Here is a 9,554-nt window from a genome sequence, read left to right as displayed (position 1 = left end):
GGCTCGAACACAACAAATGAGGCCGGCATTCACATTGGACATCTACTAGACCAGCTACCAGATATTCAAATCCTAAACAAGAATGAACCCACCCACATCCAAGAAGGTAAATTAGACCTTAACTTCGTTTCAGCCTCCCTAAGAGATGCAACAACATGGTCAGTTGAGCCCACACTCACAAGCGACCACTATGGGGTCCAAATTCATCTTAAGTTAGATCTATCCACCCCACCTCCGCCTCCATCTGAAGCCTGGAACTTTGGTTTAGCAAACTGGGACCGATTTCAAAACCTCATTTCAGAGTGGCATATAAACTATGCTGTTCCCGAAGTCATTAATCAGGCAGAACAAGATTTTGTCAAAGCGATTCAAAGTGCAGCCAACAACTCAATCCCACTAAGAAAACAATCCACCGGACACCATAAAGATCATTGGTACCATTGCGAACATGTCAAAGAACTCAACCATTGACTCAACAGAACAAGAAAGCTATACATAAAGCAGCCAAATGACCGCAAATGGACCTTAGTTTGTGAGGTCAAGGAACATGTGCATCAAGAGACCAGACTAATAAAAGAACAAAAGTGGCTGGAATGGTGTTCATATCTGAATGAACACACCTCTCTTGGAGAGATGTGGCAGCAAATCCACCAGGCCGAAGGAAATAAACACCTAAAGCTCCACACCCCAAGGATCCTCAACAGGAAACCGAAGTACTGGCAACCAGGTTTGCAGAAAGAGCAGCCAGCAATCAGCTTCCACCAGATGTATTAGCAGTGCAGACAGGATTAGAGGAAAAACGGTGGCACAGAATCCTTACAGCATGTGAAGAAGTCTCTGACACTAATGCCCCTTTCACACTGGTTGAGCTCAATTGGGATAAGAAAAACTCCATGAATACATCCCCTGGAGACGACAAAATAACCTATAAAATAATTAGAAACCTCGGCCCAGAGGGAGACGCTGCATACATAAGGTTAGCCTGGTAAGTTTAGCCTGCACTTCTCAAACTAGACCTACAGCTTGGAATAGAGCAGACATAGTGCCGATCTCAAAACCCAAAGATCCAGCTGTTCCCAGGCCCATCTCTCTCCAAAGGTGTGCAGCCAAGACGGCTGACAGAATGGCACTCAACAGACTGGAGTGGAAAAGCAAATTTTTTAAAATTTGAGTAAAAGTAACGAAGATATATGACCGAACCTAACCCACCCTACTAACCTAACCTAACCTATCTTAACCTAACCTAAACTATTATAACTGAATCAATAATTTATGTTCATAATATCTATATAATAAAAATGGAAATGTTCGTTAGTTCAAAATCGCTAATCTCCGAAAGCACTTCACCGATTGCTTTGAAATTTTCACACAACGTTCATTTGCATCCGAGCAGGTTTTTATGTGCATACTATATAGATGTCACGTCTGTGACAGTAAAAAAAAAACTGCTTTTTCTGAAAAACTGTGTTTTTCATGTGTTTTTCATATGAGGGAAATCTTCTAAACCTCTTTACCGATTGCTTTGAAATTTTGACACAGCATTGCATTCAAATAGGCGCGTCTTTTTATTTATCTACTATATACATGCCTCATCTGTGATAGGAAAAAACTTGCTTTTATTGAAAAAAGCGCCATCTGTTGGACGTAAGGGCGACACATGCTGTAATCTCCGAAAGTTTTTCACCAATTGTTTTGAAATTTTGAAACAACGTTGCATTCGAATAGGTGCATCTTTTTATATACCTACAATGTAGCTGCCACCCCTGTGACAGGTAAAAACATGCGGTTTTTAAAAACAGCGAAATCTGTTGAAAATTATTGCAACATTCACGCTATACTAAATATATTACAAATTCCATTTCAATGTTTCCGATTGCATTGATAAATTTTATTTTCATAGATTTCGATCTATTTTATTTTTTAGTGAATTATTTTGTGTGACATTGTGTTGGAATTGAGCTGTGTTGTTTATCACACCGTTCATTTCTTAAGGATAAGTATAGATGCCACACCTGTGACAGGTAAAACTATGCTCTTCTTGAAAAACAGCGCCATCTGTTGCATGTAAGAGCAACACACATGCTATACTACATATGGTACAATTCCATTTCAATGTTTCTGATTGCATCGATGAATTGAATTGTCCTAGATTTTGATTTATTTTCAGTTTGATTTAATTATTTTGTGTGAATTGCATTGGATTTGAGCTGTGTTGTTTACAAGGCCATTCATTTCGTGAGAATAATTTCTTTTTATATTTTTTTTCATATTTTGATTTCATTTTTTACTGTTTTCTTATATTTCAGTGATGTGAACATCAGATTACTGCATGCTCCCAATTTTCTGAAGGGAACATCAGACCATTTGGGAAGGCATTGGACAAGGGAGTGGGGAATGGTGGTGATGATGAGGAGAATGAAGTGAGAGATGGTGGGGAAGGACGAGGGGACGGGGGAGTTTGGGATGGTGGGGACGAAGAGATGGGGGAAAGGAGAATGGTGGGGAGGACAAAGAGACTGGGGAGTGGAGCATGGTAGGGAGGACAAAGGGACAGGGGAGTGGGGCATAGCTGGAAGGAAGAGGGGATGGTGGAGTGGGGAATGGTGAGAGTACAAAGGGACGGTGGAGTGGGGAATGGTTGGAAGGCCGAGGAGATGGGTGAGGGGAGAATGGTGGGGAGGACTGGGGGACCGGGAAGGTTGCTAAGGCTCAGCAACGCGCAGGCGTTGCTGAGCCACAGCAACACGTGGGCGGGTACTGCTAGTAATATAATAATAATATATAAAATAGACCAATAGGAAACAATTTATTAAAAATAAAATCACTCGGCCTATTAGGCAAACCGGGCCTTGCATAATAGGCCGAGAATATATATATACATATATATATATATATATATATATATATATATATATATATATATATATATATGTCGTACCTAATAGCCAGAACGCACTTCTCAGCCTACTATGCAAGGCCCGATTTGCCTAATAAGCCAAGTTTTCATGAACTAATTGTTTTTCGACGACCTAACCTACCTAACCTAACCTAACCTAACTTTTTCTGCTTCCTAACCTAATCTAACCTATAAAGATAGGTTAGGTTAGGTTAGGTAGGGTTGGTTAGGTTCGGTCATATATCTACGTTAATTTTAACTCCAATAAAAAAAAATTACCCTATACATAATGAAATGGGTAGCTTTATCATTTCATAAGAAAAAAATAGAGAAAATATATTAATTCAGGAAAACTTGGCTTATTAGGCAAATCGGGCCTTGCATTGTAGGCTGAGAAGTGCATTCTGGCTGTTAGGTACGACATATATATATATATATATATATATATATATATATATATATATATATATATATATATATATATATATATATATATATATATATGTCGTACCTAACAGCCAGAATGCACTTCTCAGCCTACAATGCAAGGCCCGATTTGCCTAATAAGCCAAGTTTTCCGGAATTAATATATTTTCTCAAATTTTTTTCTTATGAAATGATAAAGCTACCCATTTCATTATGTATGAGGTCAATTTTTTTTTATTGGAGTTAAAATTAACGTAGATATATGACCGAACCTAACCAACCCTACCTAACCTAAGCTAACCTATCTTTATAGATTAGGTTAGGTTAGGTAGCCAAAAAAGTCAGGTTAGGTTAGGTTAGGTAGGTTAGGTTGTCGAAAAAATATTAATTCATGAAAACTTGGCTTATTAGGCAAATCGGTCCTTGCATAGTAGGCCAGGAAGTGCATTCTGGCTACTAGGTACGACATATATATATATATATATATATATATATATATATATGTCGTACCTAGTAGCCAGAATGCACTTCCTGGCCTACTATGCAAGGACCGATTTGCCTAATAAGCCAAGTTTTCATGAATTAATATTTTTTCGACAACCTAACCTACCTAACCTAACCTAACCTGACTTTTTTGGCTACCTAACCTAACCTAATCTATAAAGATAGGTTAGCTTAGGTTAGGTAGGGTTGGTTAGGTTCGGTCATATATCTACGTTAATTTTAACTCCAATAAAAAAAAATTGACCTCATACATAATGAAATGGGTAGCTTTATCATTTCATAAGAAAAAAATTTGAGAAAATATATTAATTCCGGAAAACTTGGCTTATTAAGCAAATCAGGCCTTGCATAGTAGGCTGAGAAGTACGTTCTGGCTACTAGGTACGACATTATATATATATATATATATATATATATATATATATATATATATATATATATATATATATATATATATATATATATATGTCGTACCTAGTAGCCAGAACGCACTTCTCAGCCTACTTTGCAAGGCCCGATTTGCCTAATAAGCCTAGTTTTCATGAATTAATTGTTTTTCGACTACCTAACCTACCTAACCTAACCTAACCTACCTTTTTCGGCTACCTAACCGAACCTAACCTATAAAGATAGGTTAGGTTAGGTTAGGTAGGGTTGGTTAGGTTCGGTCAAATATCTACGTTAATTTTAACTCCAATAGAAAAAAATGGACCTCATACATAATGAAACGGGTAGCTTTATCATTTCATAAGCAAAAAATTAGAGAAAATATATTAATTCATGAAAACTTGGCTTATTAGGCAAATCGGGCCTTGCATAGTAGGCTGAGAAGTGCGTTCTGGCTACTAGGTACGACATATATATATATATATGTCGTACCTAATAGCCAGAACGCACTTCTCAGCCTACTATTTAAGGCCCGATTTGCGTAATAAGCCAAGTTTTCATGAATTAATGTTTTTTCGTCTACCTAACCTACCTAACCTAACCTAACCTAGCTTTTTTTGGCTACCTAACCTAACGTTACCTATAAATATAGGTTAGGTTAGGTTAGGTAGGGTTGGTTAGGTTCGGTCATATATCTACGTTAATTTTAACTCCAATAAAAAAAAATTGACCTCATACATAGAGAAAAGGGTTGCTTTATCATTTCATAAGAAAAAAATTATAGTAAATATATTAATTCAGGTAAACTTGGCTTATTAGGCGTTGCTTCTGGGAGTATGGGTTCGAGTCACTTCTGGGGTGTGAGTTTTCAGTTGCATATTGTCCTGGGGACCATTCAGGCTTGTTCGCATTAGTGTTCCTCACGTGTGCCCCAAAGAATGAGGTGATTTGGTAAAATGCTATGCCCAAGATTACTATCCGAGTGCCGGCGGTGGGGTGGTTCAAATAGCCTCGGCTATCACCTCATTTTGTCCGGTCGTGATGGTCAAGTGGATTAAGGCGTCTTGTACATACCAGTTGCGTTGCTTCTGGGAGTATGGGTTCGAGTCACTTCTGGGGTGTGAGTTTTCAGTTGCATATTGTCTTGGGGACCATTCAGGCTTGTTCGCATTTGTGTTCCTCACGTGTGCCCCAAAGAATGAGGTGATTTGGTAAAATGCTATGCCCAAGATTACTATCCGAGTGCCGGTGGTGGGGTGGTTCAAATAGCCTCGGCTATCACCTCATTTTGTCCGGTCGTGATGGTCAAGTGGATTAAGGCGTCTTGTACATACCAGTTGCGTTGCTTCTGGGAGTATGGGTTCGAGTCACTTCTGGGGTGTGAGTTTTCAGATGTATATATATATATATAAATATATATATATATATATATATATATATATATATATATATATATATATATATATATATATATACATATATATATATATATATATATATATATATATATATATATATATATATATATATATATACACATATAAATATATATTATATATATATATATTATATATATATATATATATATATATATATATATATATATATATATATATATATATATATATATATGTATATTTTATATATATATATAATATATATATATATATATATATATATATATATATATATATATATATATATATTATATATATATATTCATGAATTAATGAATTATATATATAATTCATGATTTCATGAATTAATATGTCGTACTAGGTACGACATATATATATTATATATATATATATATATATATATATATATATATATATATATATATATATATATATATATATATATATATATATATACATATATATATATATATATATATATATATATATATATATATATATATATATATATATATATGTCGTACCTAGTAGCCAGAACGCACTTCTCAGCCTACTATGCAAGGCCCGATTTGCCTAATAAGCCAAGTTTTCATGAATTAATATATTTTCTCTAATTTTTTGCTTATGAAATGATAAAGCTACCCGTTTCATTATGTATGAGGTCCATTTTTTTCTATTGGAGTTAAAATTAACGTAGATATTTGACCGAACCTAACCAACCCTACCTAACCTAACCTAACCTATCTTTATAGGTTAGGTTCGGTTAGGTAGCCGAAAAAGGTAGGTTAGGTTAGGTTAGGTAGGTTAGGTAGTCGAAAAACAATTAATTCATGAAAACTAGGCTTATTAGGCAAATCGGGCCTTGCAAAGTAGGCTGAGAAGTGCGTTCTGGCTACTAGGTACGACATATATATATATATATATATATATATATATATATATATATATATATATATATATATATATATATATATATATATATATGTCGTACCTAGTAGCCAGAACGTACTTCTCAGCCTACTATGCAAGGCCTGATTTGCTTAATAAGCCAAGTTTTCCGGAATTAATATATTTTCTCAAATTTTTTTCTTATGAAATGATAAAGCTACCCATTTCATTATGTATGAGGTCAATTTTTTTTTATTGGAGTTAAAATTAACGTAGATATATGACCGAACCTAACCAACCCTACCTAACCTAAGCTAACCTATCTTTATAGATTAGGTTAGGTTAGGTAGCCAAAAAAGTCAGGTTAGGTTAGGTTAGGTAGGTTAGGTTGTCGAAAAAATATTAATTCATGAAAACTTGGCTTATTAGGCAAATCGGTCCTTGCATAGTAGGCCAGGAAGTGCATTCTGGCTACTAGGTACGACATATATATATATATATATATATATATATATATATATATATATATATATATATATATATATATATATATATATATATGTATATATATCTTCTCGGCCTATTATGCAAGGCCCGGTTTGCCTAATAGGCCGAGTGATTTTATTTTTAATAAATTGTTTCCTATTGGTCTATTTTATATATTATTATTATATTACTAGCAGTACCCGCCCACGTGTTGCTGTGGCTCAGCAACGCCTGCGCGTTGCTGAGCCTTAGCAACCTTCCCGGTCCCCCAGTCCTCCCCACCATTCTCCCCTCACCCATCTCCTCGGCCTTCCAACCATTCCCCACTCCACCGTCCCTTTGTACTCTCACCATTCCCCACTCCACCATCCCCTCTTCCTTCCAGCTATGCCCCACTCCCCTGTCCCTTTGTCCTCCCTACCATGCTCCACTCCCCAGTCTCTTTGTCCTCCCCACCATTCTCCTTTCCCCCATCTCTTCGTCCCCACCATCCCAAACTCCCCCGTCCCCTCGTCCTTCCCCACCATCTCTCACTTCATTCTCCTCATCATCACCACCATTCCCCACTCCCTTGTCCAATGCCTTCCCAAATGGTCTGATGTTCCCTTCAGAAAATTGGGAGCATGCAGTAATCTGATGTTCACATCACTGAAATATAAGAAAACAGTAAAAAATGAAATCAAAATATGAAAAAAAATATAAAAAGAAATTATTCTCACGAAATGAATGGCCTTGTAAACAACACAGCTCAAATCCAATGCAATTCACACAAAATAATTAAATCAAACTGAAAATAAATCAAAATCTAGGACAATTCAATTCATCGATGCAATCAGAAGCATTGAAATGGAATTGTACCATATGTAGTATAGCATGTGTGTTGCTCTTACATGCAACAGATGGCGCTGTTTTTCAAGAAGAGCATAGTTTTACCTGTCACAGGTGTGGCATCTATACTTATCCTTAAGAAATGAACGGTGTGATAAACAACACAGCTCAATTCCAACACAATGTCACACAAAATAATTCACTAAAAAATAAAATAGATCGAAATCTATGAAAATAAAATTTATCAATGCAATCGGAAACATTGAAATGGAATTTGTAATATATTTAGTATAGCGTGAATGTTGCAATAATTTTCAACAGATTTCGCTGTTTTTAAAAACCGCATGTTTTTACCTGTCACAGGGGTGGCAGCTACATTGTAGGTATATAAAAAGATGCACCTATTCGAATGCAACGTTGTTTCAAAATTTCAAAACAATTGGTGAAAAACTTTCGGAGATTACAGCATGTGTCGCCCTTACGTCCAACAGATGGCGCTTTTTTCAATAAAAGCAAGTTTTTTCCTATCACAGATGAGGCATGTATATAGTAGATAAATAAAAAGACGCGCCTATTTGAATGCAATGCTGTGTCAAAATTTCAAAGCAATCGGTAAAGAGGTTTAGAAGATTTCCCTCATATGAAAAACACAGTTTTTCAGAAAAAGCAGTTTTTTTTTTTACTGTCACAGACGTGACATCTATATAGTATGCACATAAAAACCTGCTCGGATGCAAATGAACGTTGTGTGAAAATTTCAAAGCAATCGGTGAAGTGCTTTCGGAGATTAGCGATTTTGAACTAACGAACATTTCCATTTTTATTATATAGATATTATGAACATAAATTATTGATTCAGTTATAATAGTTTAGGTTAGGTTAAGATAGGTTAGGTTAGGTTAGTAGGGTGGGTTAGGTTCGGTCATATATCTTCGTTACTTTTACTCAAATTTTAAAAAATTTGCTTTTCCACTCCAGTCTGTTGAGTGCCATTCTGTCAGCCGTCTTGGCTGCACACCTTTGGAGAGAGATGGGCCTGGGAACAGCTGGATCTTTGGGTTTTGAGATCGGCACTATGTCTGCTCTATTCCAAGCTGTAGGTCTAGTTTGAGAAGTGCAGGCTAAACTTACCAGGCTAACCTTATGTATGCAGCGTCTCCCTCTGGGCCGAGGTTTCTAATTATTTTATAGGTTATTTTGTCGTCTCCAGGGGATGTATTCATGGAGTTTTTCTTATCCCAATTGAGCTCAACCAGTGTGAAAGGGGCATTAGTGTCAGAGACTTCTTCACATGCTGTAAGGATTCTGTGCCACCGTTTTTCCTCTAATCCTGTCTGCACTGCTAATACATCTGGTGGAAGCTGATTGCTGGCTGCTCTTTCTGCAAACCTGGTTGCCAGTACTTCGGCTTCCTGTTGAGGATCCTTGGGGTGTGGAGCTTTAGGTGTTTTATTTCCTTCGGCCTGGTGGATTTGCTGCCACATCTCTCCAAGAGAGGTGTGTTCATTCAGATATGAACACCATTCCAGCCACTTTTGTTCTTTTATTAGTCTGGTCTCTTGATGCACATGTTCCTTGACCTCACAAACTAAGGTCCTTTTGCGGTCATTTGCCTGCTTTATGTATAGCTTTCTTGTTCTGTTGAGTCAATGGTTGAGTTCTTTGACATGTTCGCAATGGTACCAATGATCTTTATGGTGTCCGGTGGATTGTTTTCTTAG

Source organism: Procambarus clarkii, chromosome 54 (assembly GCF_040958095.1).
Source record: "Procambarus clarkii isolate CNS0578487 chromosome 54, FALCON_Pclarkii_2.0, whole genome shotgun sequence".
Lineage (NCBI taxonomy): Eukaryota > Metazoa > Arthropoda > Malacostraca > Decapoda > Cambaridae > Procambarus > Procambarus clarkii.
This window is presented reverse-complemented; position numbering follows the sequence as displayed.